Source organism: Callithrix jacchus, chromosome 11, assembly GCF_049354715.1.
Source record: "Callithrix jacchus isolate 240 chromosome 11, calJac240_pri, whole genome shotgun sequence".
Taxonomy (NCBI): domain Eukaryota; kingdom Metazoa; phylum Chordata; class Mammalia; order Primates; family Cebidae; genus Callithrix; species Callithrix jacchus.
In genome coordinates this window covers 101,956,886-101,983,195 of record NC_133512.1, presented here as the reverse complement: position 1 = coordinate 101,983,195, position 26,310 = coordinate 101,956,886, and positions in this window count along the sequence as shown.

The window sequence follows — 26,310 nt, the reverse complement described above, 5'->3', positions numbered from 1 at the left end:
AGCCCATCAGACTCATAGCAGAGCTCTTGGCAGAACCCTACAAGCCAGAAGAGAGTGGGGGCCAATATTCAACATCCTTAAAGAAAAGAACTTTCAACCCAGAATTTCACATCCAGCCAAACTGAGCTTCATAAGTGAAGAAAAAATAAAACCCTTTGCGAACAAGCAAGTACTCAGAGATTTTGTCACCACCGGGCCTGCTTTACAAGAGCTCCTGAAAGAGGCAGTACACTTAGAAAGGAACAACCAGTACCAGCCATTCCAAAAACATACCAAATGCTAAAGAGCATCATCAAAATGAAGAATCTGCATCAACTAACGGGTGAAACAGCCAGCTAGCATCAAAATGGCAGTATCAAACTCACACATAACAATATTAACCCTAAATGTAACTCGGCTAAATGCACCAATCAAAAGACACAGACTGGCAAATTGGATAAAAAGCCAAAACCCATCAGTGTGCTGTATCCAGGAACCCCATCTCACATGTAAGGATACACAAAGGCTCAAAATAAAGGGATGGAGGAAGATTTACCAAGCAAATGGAGAGCAAAAAAAAGCAGGAATTGTAATTCTTGTCTCTGATAAAATAGATTTTAAAGCAACAAAGATCAAAAGAGACAAAGAAGGACATTACATAATGGTAAAAGGGTTGATTCAACAAGAAGAGCTAACGATCCTAAATATATATGGACCCAATACAGGAGCACCCAGATATATAAGGCAAGTTCTTAATGACTTACAAAGAGACTTAGACTCCCACACAATAATAGTGGGAGACTTTAACACTCCACTGTCAATATTAGACAGATCAACCAGACAGAAAATTAACAAGGGTATCCAGGGCTTGAACTCAGACCTGGAACAAGCAAACCTGATAGACATTTACAGAAGTCTCCACCCCAAATCCACAGAATATACATTCTTATCAGCAACACATCACATCTACTCTAAAATTGACCACATAATTGGAAGTAAATCACTCCTCAGCAAATGCAAAACAACTGAAATCATAACAAACAGTCTCTCAGACCATAGTGCAATCAAGTTAGAACTCAAAATTCAAAAACTAACTCAGAACTGCACAGCTTCATGGAAAATGAATAACTGGCTCTTGAATGTTGATGGGATAAAGAATGAAATGAATGCAGAAATAAAGAAGTTTTTTGAAACCAACGAGAATGAAGACACGACATATCAGAATCTCTGGGAAACATTTAAAGCAGTCTCTAGAGGAAAATATATAGCAATAAGTGCCCACATGAGAAGAGTGGAGAGATCCAAAATTGACACCCTATTGTCAAAATTGAAAGAGCTAGAGAAGCAAGATAAAAAAACTCAAAACCTAGCAGAAGACAAGAAATAAATAAGATCAGAGCAGAACTGAAGGAAATAGACACACGAAAAACCCTTGAAAAAATCAATAAATCCAAGAGCTGTTTTTTTGAAAAGATCAACAAAATAGACAGACCACGGGCCTGATAGATAAAAAAGAAAAGAGAGAATAACCAAGTAGATGCAATAAAAAACAAAGGGGAAATAGCCACAGATTCCACAGAAATTCAAACCATCATCAGAGAATATTACAAACAGCTCTATGCACATAAACTAGTAAACCTGGAAGAAATGGATAAATTCCTGGAAACTTGCCTCCTCCCAAGCCTAAACCAGGAAGAAGTTGAAACACTGAAGAGACCAATAACAAGGTATGAAGTTGAGACAGCAATTAAGAGCCTATCATACAAAAAAACCCCAGGTCCAGATGTGTTCACAGCTGAATTCTACCAGATACACAAAGGGGAGCTGATATCATTCCTTCTGAAACTACTCCAAATAATCCAAAAAAGGGAATCCTTCCCAAATCATTTTATGAGACCAACATTATCCTGATACCAAAACCTGGCAGAGACTCAACAAGTAAAGAAAACTTCAAGCCAATATCCATGATGAACATAGATGCAAAAATCTTTAATAAAATAGTGGCAAGCTGATTCCAACAGCACATCAAAAAGCTTATCCACCATGATCAAGTAGGATTCATCCCGGGGATGCAAGGCTGGTTCAACCTACACAAGACTATAAACATAATTCACCACATAAACAGAACCAAAGACAAAAATCACATGTTATCTCAATTGATGCAGAGAAGGCCTTAGACAAAATTCAACAGCCCTTTATGCTAAAAACCCTCAATAAACTTGGTATTGATGGAATGTATCTCAAAATAATAAAAGCTATTTATGACAAACCAACAGCCAATATCATACTGAATGGGCAAAAACTGGAAGCATTCATTCCCTTTGAAATCTGCACTAGACAAGGATGCCCTCTCTCACCACTCTTATTCAATATAGTACTGGAAGTTCTAGCCAGAGAAATCAGGCAAGAAAAAGAAATAAAGGGTATTCAAATAGAAAAGGAGGAAGCCAAATTGTCTCTATTTGCAGATGACATGATAGTATATCTAGAAGACCCCATCATCTTACCCCAAAAACTCCTGAAACTGGTAAGCAACTTCAGCAAAGTCTCAGAATAAAAAATCAATGTGCCAAAATCACAAGCATTCCTATACACCAATAATAGACGGAAAGAGAACCAAATCAAGAACGAACTGCCATTCACAATTGCTATAAAGAGAATAAAATATCTAGGAATACAACTAACAAGGAAAGTAAAGGACCTCTTCAAGGAGAACTACAAACCACTGCTCAACGTAATAAGGGAGGACACAAACAGATGGAGAAACATTCCATGTTCATGGTTAGGAAGAATCAATATTGTGAAAATGGCCATACTGCCAAAGTAATTTACAGACTCAACGCTATCCCCATCAAGCTACCAATGACCTTCTTCACAGAACTGAAGAAAACTACCTCAAACTTTATATGGAACCAAAAGAGAGCTCGCATAGCCAAGTCAATTCTAAGCAAAAAGAACACAGCAGGCATCACACTAACAGACTTCAAACTATACTACAAGGCTAGGGTAATCAAAACAGCATGGTACTGGTACCAAAAGAGAGATATAGACCAATGGAACAAAACAGAGGCATCAGAGGCAACACAACATATCTACAACCATACAATCTTTGATAAACCTGACAAAAACAAGCAATGGTGTTGGGAATACTGGCTAGCCATGTGCAGAAAGCAGAAACTGGACCCCTTCCTGACACCTTACACTAAAATTAACTCCAGATGGATTAAAGACTTAAACATAAGAACTGGCACCATAAAAACCCTAGAAGAAAATCTCGGCAAAACCATTCAGGACATAGGAGTAGGCAAGGACTTTGTGACCAAAACACCAAAAGCATTGGCAACAAAAGCCAAAATAGACAAATGGGACCTAATCAAACTCCACATCTTCTGCATGGCAAAAGAAACAGTCATTAGAGTGAATTGGCAACCAACAGAATGGGAAAAAATTTTTGAAGTTTACCCATCTGACAAAGGGCTGATATTCAGAATTTACAAAGAACTCAAACAGATTTACAAGAAAAAAACAAACAAGCCCATTCAAAAATGGGCAAAGTATATGAACAGACACTTTACAAAAGAAGACATACATAATGCCAACAAACATATGAAAAAATGCTCATCATCACTGGTCATTAGAGAAATGCAAATAAAAACTACATTGAAATACCATCTCATGCCAGTTAGAATGGCGATCATTAAAAAATCTGGAGACAACAGATGCTGGAGAGGATGTGGAGAAACAGGAACACTTTTACACTGCTGGTGGGAGTGTAAATTAGTTCAACCATTGTGGAAGACAGTTTGGCGATTCTCAAGGACCTAGAAATAGAAATTCCATTTGACCCAGCAATCCCATTACTGGGTATATATCCAAAGTACTATAAATCGTTCTACTATACGGACACATGCACATGAATGTTCATTACAGCACTGTTTACAATAGTAAAGACCTGGAACCAACCCAAATGCCCATTGATAATAGACTGGACTGGGAAAATGTGGCACATATACACCGTGGAATATTAAGCAGCAATCAAAAGTGATGAGTTTGTGTCCTTTGTAGGGACATGGATAAATCTGGAGAACATTCTCAGCAAACTAGACACAAGAAGAGAAAATGAAATACTGCATGTTCTCACTCATAGGTGGGTGATGAACACTGAGAACACATGGACACAGGGAGGGGAGTACTATACCCTGGGGTCTATTGGGGGAATAGGGGTGGGAGCTGGGGGCGTGAGCTGGGGAGGGATAGCATGGGGAGAAATGCCAGATGAGCATGAAGGGGAGGAAGGCAGCAAATCACACTGCCACATGTGTACTTATACAACTATCTTGCATGTTCTGCACATGTACCCCAAAACCTAAAATTCAATTTAAAAAAATCAAAATCTAGAAACAACCTAAACGTTCTATCAATACAAAAATAGGAAAATAAATTTTGTTATAATTACTAGATGAAATACTGTATAACAGTGAGAATAAACTACAACTATATGTAACAGACACATTTTCAGTATGTAGTTTAATAAAATTAAATTGGACACAAAAATGTATAATGAATCGTTCTATTTATGTAGACTTCTAAGTACAGGAAAACATAAATGTAGAAAATGCATAAAGCAACAAAACTTTACAAAAGCAAGCATATGGTTATCAAAAAGTTAAGGAAGTTGTCAACTTTGATGAGATGAGGGAGTGCACAGTGAGGAATGGTAAAAAAAAGAGCCTTCTGGAATTTTGACATTGACATTGTTTTACGTAATCATTAGTGTAATGGTTATATGAATGTGGTTTTTCAAAATTATAGCTCTACAATTTTGCTATGTGTACTTTTCTATTTGAGCATTATATTTCACTATATGTATAAATTATATATTATGTATAAATATATATAATATATATATTATGGTTCTAGAAAAACTTGGCTTTGTAACCAATAATAACTAAGTCATATTTCTTCCCCCATATCCCACATTAAAATGCATGACATCAAGGCGGCGGTAGAGGATCCCAGAGTCCTCCTCCTGGATCTTTAGGAGGAAGCCACACACCCTACAAATCATGCAGGAACTGAAAAACCAGTCTTACCCCTGCCCCCTCATGGGTCCCAGGTTTGCCTGGTGACAGGCAGGCACATGCTGTTGGCCTCAAGCAAGGAAGCAGAGCACTATGTAACCAGCAGTCACAGGTCTTTTCTTGGTGTTCCTGCCAGGCTCTCTCCCTCTCTGCACCTGTCTCACTCTTGAATATCTTAATTCTTTAGGCTTGAGAGAGAGAGCCTTAACGGATGTTCATTTAATATTCCTGCCTTTCTTCCATCAGCCCTCTGCAAAGATGATTTTCCTTCTCCCTAGTGCCAGTATACTATAGAGAAACCCCCGGGGACCACATGACTAAGTTCCTGTCTTCTGAAAGTCTGTTCTGCAGAGACAACTAGGAGGATGCTGTGCCTGTCAAGCACAGAGCAGCCTCTGTCCTGGCTGTGCACATTCTCACTTGATTCCACCTGTGTGGAGGGACGGAACACAGGCAAAGAGGTGCTGCTTTGTTTCTTAAATAGCACCTTCATTCTCTGTTGTCATTGACTTCAAGATGCCTCTTCTACCTCTTCCAGGAAGCACAGGCCAGGGGATCTCGGTGGGTGAGTGGGAGAAGAGGGCAGAGGTCCCCTGAGGTCACATGTAATTCTCATGGAAGGAGAGCCCAGACCTGCCCTCACGCTCTCCATCATAGGCTCACACCAAGAAGATCTGTCTTGGCACAGTCTCTCTCAGCTGGGGTTGTGGCAACCCTTTCTAAACCCTTTCCTGGTTGCTGGGCCTCATTCCAGCACCTTGTTCTTATTTAAAGCAGATTCTATCACATCATGGCAGTGGGACCAAGCATGGTCCCGAGGAAGGGCCAGAGCCTGGTAGAGACTAGGCAAGGGAGGTCTCCCTCAAATTGACTTGAGCTTTTCAGTTAAGTTGGTGTAAGCACGTGGGCTGAGGAGGCAGTTCTTGTTCCTTCCTGCGTTATAGCGGGGGGCCTTGTCTCTTCCTCTGCAGGACACAGTTCTGGAGGACAATGGACTATGGTAGGAAGCCACCCCGAGGGTGTTAGTACATTGTGGCGAAATGGTTGAGGTCATTTCCAAGGTGTGCTACCCTTGGATCTGGGCACAATCATTGGATTTCCTTGGAGTATGGTTAAATGCAAGTATCTTGTGAAAGCTACTGGGATTCATGGCTTTGTATCTAACTGCATCCAGGCCTGAGGCTGCTGACATTTGACATTGGGGCCATTAGAAAGTGCCCTTTCATATCTTGAGCCAAGAAGTGAGGCCTGGGGGTGGGGGAGGGAGGAAGGGGTGGGAGCCAATACTGAGTGCCTGCAGCATCTACGACTCTGTCTTCACTATTCAGAACTTGTAACTGAAGTATTTAAAGAAACAGATTTTAAATGCAAATTAAAGGGCAGATGTTCTCAAAAAAAAAAATAAATAAATAAATAAAAATAAAATGCATGACATACACAACATACCAAGTCCCTGTCAATGACAAAAACTCCAATGATCTTCCAGATAGCAAACACAACTTTTACACATGAATACATGGAGAGAAATCTGAAGCTGTGCACTAGAGGCAGAAAAAGACAGGACAACTGAAAATGCCTTCTCAATCTTCTCTACATGCATAGACTTTACATGTATATGTTTATTGCAGAACAGAATGACGATGGGCATGGAAAATATTTTTGGAAATTAACCTGCATTGTTTCTATTTTACATAATGTTAATTTTAGTATCTCTTTCAATCTCTTGACATGAATAATGGTGTATAAGTAGTAGGAATGTCACCATTCCAGAAACTAAAACTCAAAACAACAACAACAACAACAATAACAAACAGTTGATCTTGGGATGTTTGGTACCCATGCACTGTTTTGACACAATCATAAGTAAAGTTGCTTTAAAATTCCTCTAACATGTAACCTGATACTTTGTAGTATTGATAGATAATGGCATCTAAATATTCCAGTAATATTAAAATAGTGGTAAATTTTTTATAATACTGATAAAAGAAATGAAAAAGATCCAGCCAGTCAATTAGTGGTGAAGGGGAATCTACCTCCCACCATTAAAATAATTACAAGGGCCAATATTACACTTCTGCATTATACAAGGAGACTAAAGAAATAGATTCATAGAAAATATGCAGTTCTGAAATATACCATAAAACTGACATTTAGAAAGCATGTACTTAGTTATTTCAATAAGTTTACTAATTATTGAAATATAGATTCTTTATAATGAGAAAGTCAAGATACTTTAAAAATAAATGTAGATGCAGTTAAAAGAGAAATGGATGTTATAGAAAATTTTTGGAACAAGAGAAGAATAATATTTCAGGAAGAATTCAAATGAAACAGCAAAATTTAAATTTCCATTAAAAAACAAAATAAACTGTGGTAATGTTATTGGAAAAAATTAAGCCAATCTCTAACAACAGAACTGAGAGATTTTCTCAGAAAAAGAGAAAAAAGTTTTTGGAAATGTGTATGAGTGTGTGTGTTGTGTGAAACAACATGAACCACAGAGGAAAGAGAGGAGAGCAAAAGAAAGAGATTGTGTGATAATACTGTCGTTTTTGAAGACCACAGAGAAAAAAACAAGAGGCACAGGAGTAGTAAACAAACATAGTCTAAATCTCTTCTGAGGTGAAGAAAGGATATATTATTTTAATCAAAAGTGGACAATGAATAGCAAGAAAACATCTTGAAAAGAAAAGGACAGAGAGGCGGAAGAGATGACTAAATAGAAGGCTCTACAGGTCATCCCCTTTGCAAGGACACCAACTTAACCACTATCTACATAAAATTGGCACCTTCATAAGAGCCAAGAGTTAGGTGAATACTCACCAGACCGGGTTTTAAATTCATAATGCTGAAAAAGGCTCTAAAGATAGTAGAAAAGACAGTCTTGAATGGCTAATGCCACCCCTTGCGCATTCCCTGGCAGCAGCCTTACAGCATGGAGAGAGAATCCAGTGGTCACCTTCAGATTTCTTCCATGTTTTCATGTGCTCCTGGGAGAGAAGGGCACAGCAATTCTGAGACATTGCATTGAACTCCGTGCTGCCCTGTTACAGCTGAAAGCAAAACCAGGCGAAACTCAGCTGATGCAAGTTCTGGCAAGCCTTGCTACCACAGGGGCTAATATGTTCTGGGGCCTTAAATAAACTTGAAATGCAGTCCAGGTCCCAAAGACTCACTCTCCTAGGTAAGTCCTAGTGCTGACCTAGGCTCCAAACCAGTGAACTTGAGGAGGGCAGATAACTTAGACACCAGCCCAGGGAGCTAAGTAAATGCCTGTGCCACCCCTCACCCAAACCCAGACTGCCTTTGGACTCTAAAAGAGGCCCCTTCCTTGTGCTTAAGGAGGGGTTATGAAAGAATGAAGAGGACTTTGTGTTGCATCTTTGATACTAGGTTAGTCATAGTAGGATAGGGCCCTCACTAGTCAGACATATAAGGCCACCTTTCCAGGTTCTAGTTCCCGGATGACATTTCTTGACACACACGAGGCCAGGATGGAACTTTTTTTTTTTTGAGACAAAGTCTTGCTCTGTCTCCAGGCTGGAGTGCAATGGCATGATCTCAGCTCACTGCAACCTCTGCCTCCCATGTTCAAGCAATTCTCCTGCCCCAGCCTCCCAAGTAGCTGGGACTACAGGCATGCTAATTTTTTGTAATTTTAGTAGAGATAGGGTTTCTCCATGTTGATCAGGCTGGTCTTGAACTCCCAACCTTGAGTGATCTGCCCATTTCTACCTCCCAAGGAGCTTGCTATCTTGAAGGAAGGACCCATCCCTCGCAGGAGTCATTACCTGCTGACTGATGAGCCGTTGGACTCCAAGTAACCAGCAGTGATACCCAGGCCATACACTGTGGGTCTTGGGTGAGACTCTGAGACTAGCTGGCTTCAGGTGATATGCAGCACAGTCCCAGCTGTGCTGGCTATGGGGAGAAACTCCTTCTGTGTGAGAGAAGCAGAAGAAATAGTAAAGGGGAGTTTGACTTGCATCCTTAGGTACCAGTTCAGCCACAGTGGGTTAGAACACCAAGTGGGCTCTTGGATGGCAGGCTTTGGCTCTCAGATGGCATTTCTGGACCTGCCTTGGGCCAGAGGGGATCTTGCTTCCCTGAAGGGTGAGTCCTAGGCCAAGCAGCACTCACCACAAGCTTACTTAAGAGCCTTTGGGCCTTAAGTGACTATCAGTGGGTAACCTGCACGTACTCCCTGTGAGCTGCTCATGATGGTGGCCATGTGGTGAAGCTTCTGTATGTCAGCAGAGAACAGTCTGAAAAATAAATCAAGGAAGTAATCCCATTTGCAATAGCCATAAATAAAATAAAATATCCAAAAATAAGTTTAGCCAAATAAATGAAAGATGTCTACAATGAAAATTATAACATGTTTATACAAGACATTGAAAAAGACACAAAAAAGTTCATGATTAAAATGATCAATATTGTTAAAATATCCATACTACCCAAAGCAATCTACAGATTTCATGTAACCTCTATCAAAATACCAATGATAGTCTTCACATAAATAGAAAAACAATCCTAAATTATATCTAGAACCACAAAAGACCCAGAGTAGCCAAAGCTATCTGAAGCAAAAAACAACAAAACCGGTGGAATCATGTTACCTGGCGTTAAAGTATACTACAGAGCTATAGTAATCAAAACATCCTGGTATTGGCATAAAATGAGACACTGAAGTCAGTGGAACAGAATAAAGAATCCGGAGATAAATCCATACATCTACAGTGGACTTATTTTTGACAAAGTTACCAAGACAGTCTCTTCAATGAATGATGCTGGAAAAAACTGGACATCCATATGCAGAAGAAAGAAACTTGACCCCCATCTGTTGCCATACTCAAAATCAAGTGAAAATTGGTTAAAGACTTAAATCTAAGACCACCCACTGTGAAAGTACTAAAGGAAAATATTGGGTAAACTCTTCAGGACATTGGACTAGGCAAAGATTTTTTGAGTAATACACCACGAGCACGAGCAGAGGCAACCAGAGTGAAAATGGACAAATGGGACCACATCAGGTTAGAAAGCTTCTGCACAGCAAGGGAACAATCAACAAAGTGAAGAGACAACTTACAGAATGGAAAAAAATATTTACAAATTACGTCTCTGAATAACCAGAATATATAAGAAGCTGAAACATCTCTATAGGAAAACATACAGTAACCTAATTTTAAAGATAGGCAAAATGGGCATGTTGTTGTACACCTGTGGTTCCAGCTGCTCACAGGTTTGAGGTAGGAGGATTGCCTGAGCCAAAGAGTTGGAAGATGCAGTGAGCTGAGATCACACCACTGCACCCCAGATTGGATGACAGAGCAAGACTTCATCTCACCAAACAACAAAAACAAAAAACCTGAAAGAATAAAAAATAAACTTCCTACTCTTTCCATCAATAATGAACCATAATATTTGTATACAATGTCATTATATTTGTATGTAATGCTCTATCACTTTAAAGGTAAAATATACTTCCACATCTTATTACATCTGATCACTTGTAATTCAGCATATTACATGTTTTGTTTTCTTAATTTACCAGAGAGAATTTTTATGGAAGTTAATTTTGTTTCTCATCAAGTTTGAGATCTCATTGAAAATTGAAAGCAAGGAAGTAGTCAGTCATGACCTGGAAAAATGCTAGAAGAAATGTGGCATACTTGGTATCTCTTCATATTGAGCTTTGTGAAAACAGAGAAACAGAGGGACATAGAGAAAATGGTTAGCTTAGGAGTTTATCAGATGAAATGCCTAGATCTTTCATTGAAACTAAAATTGGTGATGTAGAATTTCTACTCTTGCAATGTTTGAAATAAATGGATTTTTGCTCTACTTTTCTAAAGTAAAAAAGTTCTTCCATAAATACATATTCAGATTCAAAATAGAAAAGGCTTTATATAGAATCTGGAAGTCAATTTTTCTAAGTTTTATGAGCTTATGATTACTTTTCCTTTATTTGTTGCATGTTTTCTCTTTAAATCTTCAATTAAGTTATGGTAAAAGCAAACTGTTTTATTTTAGATAATAAAATATTGGATATTATTGAGTTTTGTAGCCTTTTTTTGTTAAATGATGGTTAAATTACTCATATACAATAATTTTTTCCCTTATTTTGTCACTTGATGAAAGTTGTAAGCTCTTTAATGAATCAATTTTCTAGCCTCATTGTACTTCTCAATTTTAACGTTTCATTATCTATGGTTTGGCACCCCAGATAGCCCATTTTAGAGGTTTATTTCTCTAAAAAGAAGTAATTCATTTTCATATTATGAAAATTAAAAAATCAATGTGGACTTGCTCATGCATAGCAAACCCACCTTAATTATGTAGCTTCTGCAAGTGAGGTTACTGAATTAATTCGTGACTGTCTTGACTCCTTATATAAATAAGAACCAGATTATCTTATATATAGATTCAGGGCAAGCCCTTCTTCAATACTTAATTACCTCTCCCATGCTGTCTTCCTTAAGGATAGTGTATGAAATCAATTCTACAACATCGTCTGTGATAGCATACGCACAAATTATTTTACATTGAAAAACTGTACATCCTTTGGTTGGGACTTACACTTTTTTTTAAAATTGTACCTTAGGTTCTGGGTACATGTGTGGATCATGTAGGATTGTTGCATAGGTACACACATGGAAATGTGGTTTGCTGCCTCCATCCCCCTGTCACCTACATCTGGCATTTCTCCCCATGTTATCCCTCCCTGACCTCCCAACCCACCCCCTGCTGTCCCTCCCTTGGTCCCCTCAACAGACCCGAGTGTGTGATGCTCCCCTCCCTGTGTCTATGTGTTCTCTTTGTTCCACACCTGCCTATGAGTGAGAACAAGTGGTGTTTGATTTTCTGTTATTGTGTCAGTTTGCTGAGAATTTGAAATGGTTAGATATGTTTTTCATACTTTCCCTGTATCAGAACTTGCAATTTCCTCTTCATAATGTCAGTTTTCCATCAGAGTATATGCAAGCAATACACAGTAGTTTTCTTGTACCATCGTTTTTTTACTAAATTGTTTGACTTTTTATTTTTTCACATTATTTGTTTCAAGTAAAGGGAATCTCCCATTCTTACTGCCATTCTTGTTTTATTTTTTCTAGAGTCTGTCACTCAGGCTGGAGTGTACAATGGCATGGTCTTACCTAGCTGCAACCTTCACCTCCTGGGTTAAAGTGATTCTCCTGCCTCAGCCTCCTGAGTAGCTGGAACTACAGGCCTGTGCCACTAAACCCACCTAGTTTTTGTAGTTTTAGTAGAGATATGGATTTGTCATGTTGACCAGGGTTTGTCTCAAACTCCTGATCTCCAGTGATCCGTCCACCTTGGTTTTCCAAAGTGCTGGGATTACAGGCTTGAGCCACCGCACCCGGCTACATACACATCTTAAAACCTCCTATATTAACAGAAGGGTAGCCAGGAAGGAAACACCAGTTACATTCCAAAATGTGGTATCTAAATATAGCTTCCTACTGAAAGCAGTTATAATGGGTGTCCAGAAAATCATCATTGTTTTTAGTGAGAGAAAGTATTTATGTACCACATTCTGGAATGTGAATATATATATGTAATGCATGTATGCACACATATAGATATATATCTTCAGCATATATATAACATATACTTGGAACAATTTGAAATACCAGGCTTGAGGGACCAGAAAGAGAAGAAAACTAATGTATCATATTAATAGGCTACAAGGACCATTGTGAAAGAAATACTAGTATCCAAAGTCGGGATGGTTTCAACATTAGTGCATATATATCCATAATAAAATTAAAAAGGTACAAAAATTTACTTCATTTGTAGCAAAGGGAAGTAGTTATCGAACCAAATTCTTATTTTAAAAATATTTTACTACACCTAGAGAATCAAGTTTTAGCTGCACTTTATGAATCGGAACTATATTTTCAATGATCCATACATTGTTTTGATTTATGAAAACTCTTCTTTATTGAATAATGATAACTGATTAATATAGAAGAAATTATAAAATTAGAAAACTGCTATTGACTAAGGCAATAATAATCAATGGATGCCAAAATTATTAGATGTAAGTTTATGTGAAACTGAATACACATAGAGTACCAAAATATTGGATTAATAATTATATATGATTTGAAAGGACATGGAATTTTACAGTAAAAAACTCAGCCTGTTAATACTTTAAGTGATCAATTATAACATCATTAATAAAGGGGCATTCACACATTGCAGGTCTTCTGCTCCATTTGAATGAAAAAATATACAATGTCACTTAGGGAATATTCTTGCCAAAATATTCCATCCAAATCTAGTTGATCATTTCAATCTAACTCCCACTTCAAATAAGCAATGAAGTATTTACTATATGAACTACATTTCACAAGGGAACAATGTGTCTAAAAGTTTGGACATCAAAAAAACAAAAAAAATACTGAAAAAAAATGACCTTTCTTAAAAAAAACTTAATGCATTTCAACAATAACATAAAAAGGTTCAGAGGGACTGGCATCAGTTAAAAAAGACACGTTAACTTATCAAAAAACAAGTCCACATTCAGAACTTACATTTACATTAATCTGACATGATTTAGTTTTGAGACACTAGCATTAAATATTGTCTTGGAGATAATTTTGAATATGGACCTAATACTAGATCAAGTTTTTAAAATATGGTTAATAGTTGTTCAAGTGACACTTTGGTTCACAGGATGAGGGATAATAATGTAATTTGTCTGAACATGACATTGGATGCTTTCTCTAGTTGCCTAGATCAAGAGCAAGCTAGAATCAGTGATCCCCACTTCTTTGCAAACTGAAAATATTATGGGACTGATTGCCTTCTTCTTTCAATATATAACCTTGTTTTATGTGTGCTTTTGTTTAAAGACACCCTATTAAATATACATTATTGACTCATGAACATTGAACTCATAGCCAATAACAGTATCATTCAGCATCCCTGAGTGAAGCCCATCTAACATACACAAGGAGGCAAATTACAGCCTTCTCTATGTAAGAAGGCTATACAACACTTCAGCACTATGCTTGGGGATTATTTTAAGCAGCAAAATCACTGGGAAAAAGCACGGAAATGTGAAAATGTAGTACTAAATAGACCACAAGAAAGAAACTTTTTTATGACATGAGAGTTGAAATAAGAAGGCAGAAGATGACTTTGTTTGACCTCAGCTGGGAACACTGATGTCGGTAGCATCAGTTTTTTGGCAGTTCTGTGCATGTGCATGAATGACTGTGAAGGTGGCCTAAGTATTGATTTGGATGTCACAAATCAATTGCAAATACAAAATGCACAAATATTGAAGATTGACTCTGTCGGTCTTTGAAAATATTACTGTTACTCTTATTATTCATATCAGCATTGCCTATTCAACGTAAATAATAAATGTAACAAGTAACTAGTAGTTTCATTAAAATATGTTAATTTCATTCTTCTATAAACCCAAATGATAGAAATATTGTGAACAAAATAACTAACAGATTTGATTTAATAGGTCATGTAGCATCCTGTATCTAGCAATTAAGGAATATACATGTTAACATTTAAAAACTGTCCACCTACTGAACCATAAGAAAACTAAAGAAATATCATGCCCATAAATTAGTATAATATTTGCTTTAATCCCTGAATATGAAGCAACAAAATTAAAAATGAGTAATTGATAGGCAACATTTTGGAAGTCTAAATACATTAGATATTTAAAAATTTATCATGGTTTCTGGCTTTAACTTAGAAAGTAGGAAGCTGGAAACATTGTAACTACTACAGTAGCTACAAAAAAGATAATCTACAAATTCCTAATTTTTCTTTTTTTTTTAACTTTTATTTGTTTATTTTTAATTTTTTTGAGATTGAGTCTTGCTGTCACCCAGGCTGGAGTGTAGTGGCATAATCTCGATTCATTGCAACCTCTGCCTGCTGGGTTCAAGGAATTCTCCTTCCTCAGCCTCCCATGTAGCTGGGATTACAGGTGCTCACCACCACACCTGGCTAATATTTCTATTTTTAGAAGAGACACGATTTCATCATGTTGGCCAGGCTGGTCTCAAATTCCTGGTCTCATGTGATCCACCTACTTGGGCTCCCGAAATGCTGGGATTGTAGGTGTGAGCCACTGCACCTGGCCACAAATTTCTAATTTTTTGAGATCTCATCAGAGACATGAGACTGCAGGGCAATTAAATAGTCTAAAAATCTAGGGAAAGTGACAGTTCAAAGGAGTGATGGCATGTGAGACTTGAGTCCTCTGTGGAAGAGCACATGAGAAAGAAAAAACCCTGTAAAAGTTGATTTTTTAAAAAAGTATGAAAAAATGTCTAATTGCTAAAGAGCAAGTGTGCAGCAAAGAGCACAGTGTATTTGAGATTGCTGTCATAAAAAGGATGCTTGTAAGGTTGGACTTCGGTGTCTGGGAAGTTGGGTTTGGCTAGAGTTTCCATAATTCTCTAATAAAAATGGAACACTGTGCCTAAATTATGCAAACAGTGTGATTTATGCTGAACACCTGCTTTTCTCACAAGTGTCTGGCATTTTGTTATATGTTAGTCAGAGAGTGCCTACATAGCCTAATGTAAAACTTGGGCTGTGAATTTAGCTTCCCTGATAGATCACATTCCACTGAAGTTATTGGGAATAATTCCTGGGGGAATTAAGCACGTCCTGTATGACTTCACTAGGAAAGGACTCTTGGAAGCTTGTGCTTGGTTTCCTCCATATTTCACCCATTCCTCTTTTCCTTTTGCCGATTTACTTTGTATCTTTTCAGTGTAATACATTATAGTCATGAATATAACTATATTTTGAGTCCTGTGATTCCTCCTAGTGAGTCATCAAACCTAGGTGTAGTTCTGGGTACTCAACACAAAATATATGGATATATGAAATTATAAAAGTATAAAATCCCAGGGATCTATGAACGTGTGTGGAAAATTCTCACCTAGTTTCAGGCTCTTCTCTAAAAATAGTTACATCATGTATGAGAAACACTAGGATAAAGTGGGGGTGAGGGAACAGGATTTGATATCACAGACTAATGGGAGAAGGTAGCTGGTATCTGTAGGAAAACAGTAAAAGTAGACAAGATACTACTCCCAGAGAACAAAACCCTTAAGCCTGTGAAAAGTCCAACAAATCCTGTCCCTCACAAAACACATATAAATTAGGCAGGGTGCAGTGACTCAAGGCTGTACTTTTAGCACTGTAGGAGTTTGAGGCAGGAGGACTGCTTGGGTCCAAGAGTTTGAGACCAGGCTTAGCAATACAGTAAGACCCAATCTCTATTAAAACAAACAAACAAAACAGCAGCAACAACAAACCCACCAGATGTGATGGTGCACACCTGTAGTCCCAGCTACTTTGGAGGCTGATATGGGAGGATCACTTGAACCTGGGAGGTAGAGGCTATAGTGAACATTATCACACTGCTGTACTCCAGCCTGGGCAATAGAGAAAGACCCATCTATTTAAAAAAAAAAAAGACTAGGAAAAAAGTCTTCCCTTAGGTGAAGAGATTGACTGTATCCTATGCCCAGACAATTAGCAGTCTCCTATCACTAGTGGAGAGACAAGATCAAGTGAAACACAGGTACACACACACACAAAAAGTATCTCATCCAAGATCCAGAAGCATGAGACCTGAGACTGGGTCGTGACCACAATGAGAGAAGCACCCTGTGTCTAACTATCAAACACCAAATGACAAGAAACAGCAAGCTACCACTTGCATAGGAGGTGCAAGAATATGAATAGAGACTTTGTCTGAAAAATAGGTGCCTCGAGAAGACACGAAACCCAAGGATAGAGCAAGGACTGTGAGAAAAACACTCTAGCAAACTAGCATTGCTTAGGCAACACGCACTAGGTATTGCTTCAGGAATTGGAAGTCAGTGGTGCACTGAGGGTAACGGCGGCAACAATGAGAAAAAGATTCAGTTCAGTTTAAGACTAGATTGACTCAATTTCTCATGCTAATGCCATAGTGAAAGAGGATTTCTGCCTATATTTATAAGTAAATATTATTTACTTCAATCTTTACTGTACTACACAGGATGTTCCAATTTCAACAACAACAACAAAATACACACAAAAGTAAGGAAAACTCCACATGGTAGTGGCAAAACCATCAATAGAAGCAGACTCACATATGATATAAATATTAAAATTAACACACAGTAAATTCAGTTAACTGTAATTTATATGCTAATGGCTTCAAAAGCAAAACCAGATAAAATGCAAAATCGAATAGGTAATTTCAGTAGAGGATGAAAACTATAAGAAAGAATCAAATAGAAATGTTATAGAGCAGAAACCCAGAAATACAGCTGAATCACTTTTTAGTGTACTTATCAGTATAGTCAGTACAGTCTAGGAATAAACAACAGTGGCTTTGATGATAAACTAATATAAATTATTTAAACTGAAATACAATAAAATAGACATTTAAAAAATACAAAATCTAACCCCACCCCCCCAAAAAAATAGAACAGAACATTCAGGAGCAATGGGACAATATCAAATATTGTTTTTGTGAAATTGGAATCCCAGGAGAAGATAAAGAAAATTGAGAAGAAATTATACTTGGAGAAATAATGAAATATTTTGAAATAATTTCAAAGATAATAAAAGATAAGATAGATATAGTAGAAAAAATGTACAAGATTTTCCTATTTTACATCCATTTTTCTTAATAAGTATAGTGCTTTCAAAAGTATGATAATAGGGGCCAGGCATGGTGGCTCATGCCTGTAATCCCAGCACTTTGGGAGGCCGAGGTGGGTGGATCACGTGGTCAAGAGATCAAGACCTGGTCAACATGGTGAAACCCCGTCTCTACTAAAAATACAAAAAATTATCTGGGCACAGTGGCACGTGCCTGTAATCCCAGCTACTCAGGAGGCGGAGGCAGGAGAATTGCCCCGAACCCAGGAGGCGGAGGTTGTGGTGAGCCGAGATGGTGCCATTGCACTCCAGCCTGGGTAGCAAGAGCAAAACTCCATCTCAAAAAAAAAAAAAAAGTATGATAATAAAGACCAGTGGAACAGAACAGAGAGTCCAGGAACAGGAATGATTCAATAAATAGTTAACCATTTGGGCAAAAGACACAATTTCTACCTCATATGAATTCACAAAATTCATTTTAGTTGATTAAAAAGCTAAAATAATTTTTAAAAATTGAGATATTTATATATCCATAATAGATTTCTCCAAAAATTTTAATATGCGTTTGGAATGATTTTCACAACAAATGCAAAAAAGTCATCAAAAAGGAAAGAATTGATATATTAGATGATACTATAATTAATAAAAAACTTCTAGTTATCAAAAGACACTGTGAATAACTGAAAACAGTCAAGAAGACCCATGTGTGATCAATAAAGGATAGACAGCTGAGTATATTACATTTACTTGAAAACACACAAATATGTTATTAACAGCAAAACGGGCAATTAACAGAACAAAAGCCATGCATAAACATTAAACCTACTAAGAAATACCCTCATTAATTACCACATACATGCAATGTATAATGAAGAGATAATATTTGATCCCTACTGAATTAGTAGAAGTCTGGAGAAGAGTTGCAGAGAGTATGGAATAGCTATATTTATTGAAATGGTGTATGACACTATTGAGGAAACTGAAACAGGTAAATACATTCTTGTTCAGTGATTCCACGCTTAGGCATAGTAGAATAACTCACTATACATTCCCAGTTATGTGTGGCAGTCTTATGTTGGTAATAGCAATAATTTAGGTGAAACATCATTGACCGTAAATAGTGGCAGAGTCATAAAATAGAAAACTATGAACCCGTATATTTGATGAGCAAAATTTTTAAATTGCTTTTCTTTCAAGTAGTTAAGACAAATGCATACCAATTGTAGAGTTAGAGCAAGGTCTATAAAATTTTTTTCAACCCTGTATGTCATCATTTGGACATATGTATTACTATTATTTTCTTTCAGTTTGATTTCTATGGAAGCCTATGCAGTGAGCCAGCATTGGTTCTTCTGCTCACACTGTCTTTTAATTTTCACTAGATATTTAAGCTATCTAAGGCCAATTACCCAGTCTGTAGAAAAGAGAGTAATAATATTATTTCATTTGTTTTAAATAGTTAATGAGATGCATCTTACACAACGTATTGTATACAATTAGGCTCATTTGCGACTTCTCTTTCTCTCCTCTATCTTTCTAACTATACGTTCATCCTGAGTACACACACATACATTCACACACCCAAATGCCTACAGATCTGTATAAAAAGGTAAGAATATGTACATTTGTAGAAATGTATATATCTGTATCTATATAAATTCATGGTTATTTTAAAGCAGAAATTTGGGATCATGTTTTTAAAAGTCTTTCTTAGAATTTTCACTTAACATTTTAGCAGATGATTAAATATTCTTTGAAAGCATGATCATAATTGATAAAATATATTTTAATACATTTACATTATATATTTTATTTAACCCCAGTAAAGGAGCATTTCATTTTTGTTTTCATTGTATCAATGTTACAGATCAGTTTGTGGTATACACTATGTGCCCTCATCAGGGAGTACACCTCATATGCATCCACACTCTGTCCTTCCTTTTCTCCTAGTCAAAGAAAGAAACCTTGAGTACCTGGCATTACTATGTGTTTGAAATACAGTTAGATTCGGTTATTCTAATCTTTTCTTCCTAGCTCATCCCTCTCCTTGTTCTTTTGCCACACCTTTTGATAAACCATTCTTGTAGTACCGTCCATCAGAACTTCTACATTAATGGAAATGTCCTATATTATCCATTCAGATAGGCTTCACCTGTGTGTGGCTACTGAGCACTTGAAGTGGAGCTAGTGCAATTGAGGAGGTGTATTTTAAAGTTTATTTAATTTGAATAAATATCAATTTTAATTACAATAATCATGTGTTATTGCTGGCTACTGTGTTAGTCCATCAAGAAGGATAAATAGATAAGAAAAAGATGAAGGTTGAATAATAAGAGTACTGTGATTAAAAAAAAGGAAAAAAGGATAAATGAAGAAAGAAAAACAGATAGATGTGGGAAAATACATAAAATGAATAAAAGGAGATTTTTTAAATACTGAAAGAATAGAAAGTATAATAATGGTATGCCATGTGATTCTAGTGCATTAATATACCATTAATATTATGTAGCTTTTGTATTTATGATTTTAATATAAGAATTCAGAGATGGAATTTCAAACTCTATTATAAATTCTCCCTTGTGTTGCCATTTATCTTTGAAGAGAATATAATCTCTTGATCTTGAATATGATATATAGAAAAGATTCTCATAAATCATCTCACCAACAAAAGAAATTTGTGATGAAATATTAAGGTTGAACTAATCTAGTATCAGTTCATTATTGGGTGCTTTTTTGTTTTCATTTGAACACTTCATTTTGCTAGTTGTATCATGTAAACAGATGTCAGTATAGTGTAAATTATATTAAAATATACTACTGCCTGTTTTGTATTCATTTTGTAATTTAAGATTAGGTGTTGCAATATCTGAATCCCACCCCCAAGGCGATACTTCAACATGAGTTTATAAGGGCCATAACAATCATTCACATTTTTTACCAGTGTAGGTCACTACTCCTGCATCATTATAACAGCTTCGTCTATGTAAAGAAATAGGGAGATTACTCTGGGAGGCCTAGGTGGTTGGATCATGAGGTCAAGAGATCGAGACCATCCTGGTCAGCATGGTGAATCCCCGTCTCTTCTAAAAATACAAAAGATTAGCTGGACATGGTGGTGCATGCCTGTAATCCCAGCTACTCAGGAGGCTGAGGCAGGAGAATTGCCTGAACCCAGGAGGCGGAGGTTGCGGTGAGCCAAGATCGTGTCATTGCACTCCAGCCGGGGTAACAAGAGTGAAACTCTGGGTCCCTGGTGCATATGTCACCCTCAAGCATGGACCCACTGCCCAAAAGAAGAGCAGGTATTCTTGTTTTCCTGTTTAAATGTTGCCTTTTACAAAACCATAAAAGGCCCATGCTCCACCAGTAGAGAGAGGAGAAGAGGAGAAGCAGTGGGACATTAGAAACTATGGTTGGTTTGATGTCAGAGAGAAGTAGCTTGACTTCAGTGGAAGAGGTTGACCACATTGCTCCCAAGAGGAGTCAGGCCATGGAGTTGGACATCAGGAAGATTATCTTCCCACTCCGTCCCCTTTTCAGCTCCCCTTCCCACTGAGAACCACTTTCATTGGCAATGAAATCTCCCACATTTACCATTTCCAATTTGTTTGTGTGACCTCATTCCTACTGGGTGCTAGACAAGAACTCCAGTGCAGGTGCAAAAGGCTGTCATACTGACCCTCCACTTAGCTGTTAACATTTAAGTCATCTGTGGATGCAAAGCTAAAAGAGCATTTACTATAACACTCTTTCTGGGGCTTCAGGGATTTCAGGCAACCCCCCTACAGGCTGCTGTTGGGCTACATGGAAAAAGTGCTTACCCCAGGTTCCTCACCCTCTCACTTGTGCTCCCCTTCTTGCAAGTGTGGAACACAGTGGGACCCCAATGAGTGGAGTCTGCCCCTGCTGGCATAGAAGAAGCTGACTAGTTTTGGTGCCTGTGCACTCCAGATCCCCTCCACAAAGGGGTCAGGGAAACTTTCCTGCTTCAGAATCATGCAGTTCTTTGGGGATACCCATGGACATTAGTAAATGTCTGAGTGGATCTGGAAGCTACAATATTTTGGCCTCAAAGATATAACTAACTTAGACTCACACAGACTCACAAGTTATGTGCTACCAATGCCCTTCAATACAGTTGTGGAAATTATCTGGAGACAGAAATAAAAACAGTCATGTGTAGAAGGGAATATTGGAGGATAGAGTACCTGACCAAAGTAGAAAAACTACGCACTCTCTTCCCTGCCTGTGGAGGAAAGTCCTCACTTAACAAATCCATGTGTCTGCCTTCCGTGACAAAACTTCTTGCCCATTATCTTTTGTGGCTTCTGGCTTGCTCTTAGTGAAGTGCTTCCATGTCTCTTTTCCTCTCTCCCTCCCTCCCTCCCACTGTCCCTCCTTCTCTGCCTCCCTCCCTCCCTCCCTCCCTTCCTTCTTTCCTTCCTTCCTTCCTTCCTTCCTTCCTTCCTTCCTTCCTTCCTTCCTTCCTTCCTTCCTTCCTTCCTTCTTTTCTTCCTTCCTTCCTTTTTCTCCTTCCTTACTTCCTTTCTCTTTCTTTCCTCTTTCCTTCTTTCTTTTTCTTTCTTTTCTATTTTTGCTTTGGAGATGGAGTTTCTGTTGCCCAGGCTGGAGTGCAGTGGCGTGATCTCAGCTCACTGCAACCTCTGCCTCCTGAGTTCAAGAGATTCTCCTGCCTCAGCCTCCCAAGTAGCCTAATTATTGTATTTGTAGTAGAGATGGGATTTCACCGTGTTGGCTAGGCTGGCCTACAACTCCCGACCTCAGGTGATCCACCCACTTCGACCTCCCAACGTGCTGGGATTACAGGCGTGAGCCACTGTGCCCAGCCACATGTCTGTCTTCATCCCTGGTCCCATCTGATATGAACATAGGGAGAGATACTTTTTGGAGGACCTGCACATATCTTCTAGGTAAGGTTTAGGGAATCTTGGATTCTCCTTAAGAAAACTAAAGCTGTCTTAAGAGTGGCTATACAATATTTGTAAATGTTAGCATTTGTCTGGTATATTTTATGCAATTAATTCCATGTGTAAATAAACACAGCTAAAGTTCTCATACTGACATAGTTGTTGAGCCTGAACGTTCTCACCTTTTACTTACTGGCTTTCAGGTTCTTCGTATCACTATTGATTATTGTGAATTCACTTGAAATAACCGGCTAGGTGATCATGTTATGCATTATTCTTCATCATTGGTGGGCTTCCTTCTGCTGTGTAGCAAGAGAACACTTGAGAAAATTACTTACAATGGTGGGACCACAGTGTTGTCTCTAACTAATGCTGCCTTTTAAGAGTCAATATTGATGAATGTACCAGGTGGAAATACTGTAGAATTTGTCTTTTTCATCCCTGCTACATATCCAGTTAATGAGCTAACAGTGAAATTAGACTGCAAGCTATTGGCAGATAAATTTCTCAAGCCTTCCTGTTCTCTGCTTACTTCCCTACTTACTCTAGCTTCAGCTTGTCAACCAAAAGCCTCAAGACTGAGTATATACTACATTTTAAAGTTTTCTACAATTGTAGGTCTTGGTTGGCATGTTATCTGCTTTCGAATGTACAGCAGCCAACAGTTTGAACAAGCATTTTTCTGTCACATAAAGAAAGAGATCAACTCTCCAATCTGCAATATTGAATTCTCAGTATTTGCCTTAAAATCTCCATTCAGTCAATTCTATTGATGTTTTGTTATTGCAAAAGACATTTCCAGTTGTGAAACTTTATGCAGTTACAATTTATCTCTATAAAACAACAAAAATATTAACAACATAAAAACAATTAATAGTTTCTTAAAGAGAGTACATTTTTATATGTTTCTTACATGTAAAATGATTCCAGATACAGCAGGTCAGCATTAATATAGTGCACAACTCCTACCACAAACTCATTCATCTATACATCTGTGTGCTAAAAGAGTATACATGCAGAATGAGGAAGAGAGGCACTTTCCTAAGAACAGTGTATCTCTATTCACAGAGGCATTATTCACATAACCAAAGGTGGGAACAACCCGAGTATCTATGAGTGGATAAGTGAATCGACAAAATGTGGTATATACATACAGTGGAATATTATTCAGCCTTAAGAAGGAGAAAAATTCTGATATACACTACAACATAGTTGAACCTCAAGGACATTATGCTAAATAAAATAAGTCAGATGCAGAAAGAAAAATACTATATCAATGATTACTGTTGCATGGGTACATAAATAATCAATTCACAGCGACAGAAAGTAGAAGAGTGGTTTCCCAGGTCTGGGATGAAGTGTGTGAATACAAAGTTGATTAAAAAGTTTAAGTTCTTTAACATAAAAGTAGTTCTGAAGATTGATTGTGCAACAGTGTAAATGTACTTAACATAAGTGAACTTTACACTTAAAAATAATTAAGATAGTAAGCTTTGTATTGCCTAAACATTTTCTTGGGAAGTACATGATTAATGAACAATGTGTTTATTTTTGCTGAATTGGAATAGGATATGATTAATGAGAAGGGTTAATTTTTTTTATTTTTTGAATTGTTTTGATCTTTGAGTCGTATCATATAAACATTTAACCTATTCAAAAATTTCAAGATAGTAAAATATCATGGATGGAAATCTAGAGGATTTAATACTAAAGCTGATGAGCATAATTCCTTTACAGAGTAGAATTTAGGGTCAATATTAGTAATTAAGAGAAACTATTGTCCTTCTAATCATACCTTATGTGGGCATACCTCATTTTATTGTGCTTAACTTCATTAGTCCTCACAGATAGTGAGTTTCTCGAAAATTAGGTGTTTGTGGCAATTCTGCATTGAACAAATCTCTCAGCATTGTATTTCCAATAGCATGTGATTACTTTGTGTCTCTGTGTCACACTTTGGGAATCCTCACAACACTTCAAACTTTTCATTATTATTACATCTATTATGGCGATCTGTGATTAGTCCTCCTTCATATTACTATTGTAGTTGCTTTGGGACATTACTAACTGCACCCATATGAGCTGGAAAACTTAAATGATGAATGTTATGTGTGTTCTGATTGCTCCACTAACCAGCTGTTCTCCTCTCTCTCTCCCGCCCTCTTTTTGGGCCTCTCTATTCCCTGAAACAGATAATTCCTGAAATTAGTCTAGTTAATAACACTACAAGGCCTCTAAGTTTACATGAAAGAAAGAGTTTTATGTCTCTCACTTTAAATCAAAAGCTAGAAATGACTGAGTGAGGAAGATGTATTAGTCCATTCTCACATTGCTATAAAGAACAATCTGAGAGTGGGTAATTTAAGGAAAACAGGTTTAATTGACTCACAGTTCTGCAGGCTCTATAGGAAGGATAGCTGGGAAGGCTTCAGAAAACTTAAAACCATGGAGGAAGGCAAAGGGAAAGCAAGCATGTCTTGCGTGATGAGAACGGGAGGAAAGGAAGGTAGAGCAGGGACAGGAGGTATGACACACTTTTAAACAAGTAGATATCAGGAGAATTCTATCATGAGACAGCACTGGGGGTGGTGCTGAAACATTAGAAACTGCCACCGTAATCCATTCACCTCCCATTAGATCCTACCTCCAACAGTGGGAATTATAATTTGACATGAGAATTGGGTGGGGACACATATTCAAACTATATCATTCTACTCCATGTCTCTCCCAAATCTCACAGCCTCTTCACATCACAAAATACAATCATCCCTTATCAAAAGTTCTCCAACATCTTAACTAATTTCAGATTAACTCAAAAGTCCGTGGTCCAAAGTCACATCTGAGACAAGGCAAGTCCCTTTCGTCTATGAGCCAGTAAAATTAAAAAATCAAGTTAGTAACTTCCAAGATACAATGGTGATATAAATATTGGGTAAATAAATCCTTTTCAAAATGCAGAAATAGGCCCAAACAAAAAAGCTACAGGTCTCACACAAGTCTATACTCTAACAGAGGCCATTGAATCTTAAAACTTCAAAATAATCTCCTTTGACTCCATGTCTAGCCATATGTGAATCTACCATTCAGCGATTTGGAGGACAGTGACTCTTCTAACAGCTCCACCAGGCAGTGTGTCAGAGGGCACTCTGTGCAGGGCACCACTCCTGCAGCAGACTTCTGCCTGGACATTCAGGTGTTTCCATACATCCTCTGAAATCTAAGCAAAGGCTCCCAAGCCTAAAAACTTGCCCTTTGAGACAAATGCTGTGGACGTTTTTGGCTTGCACTCTCTGGAGCAGTGTGGCCCGAGGCATATCTAGGGCCTTGTTAACCACGGCTGAAGCTGGAGTGGCTGGGACACAGGGAGTAGTGTCCTGATGTAGCACAGAAGAGAAGAGCCCAAGGCCCAGTCCACAAAACCACTCTGCCTCTTAGGCCTCTGGGCCTGTGATGGTAAGGACTTCCTTGAAGTTCTTTGAAATGCCTTCCAGGCATTTCTTCCATGGGTTTTGCTCCCTTTTACTTATGTAAACTTCTTCAGCCAGCATGAATTCCTCTCCAGATAAAATGTTTGTATTTTCTATTACATGGCCTGGCTGCAAATTTTCCAAACACTTATGTTCTGTTTTCATTTTAAATATAATTTACAG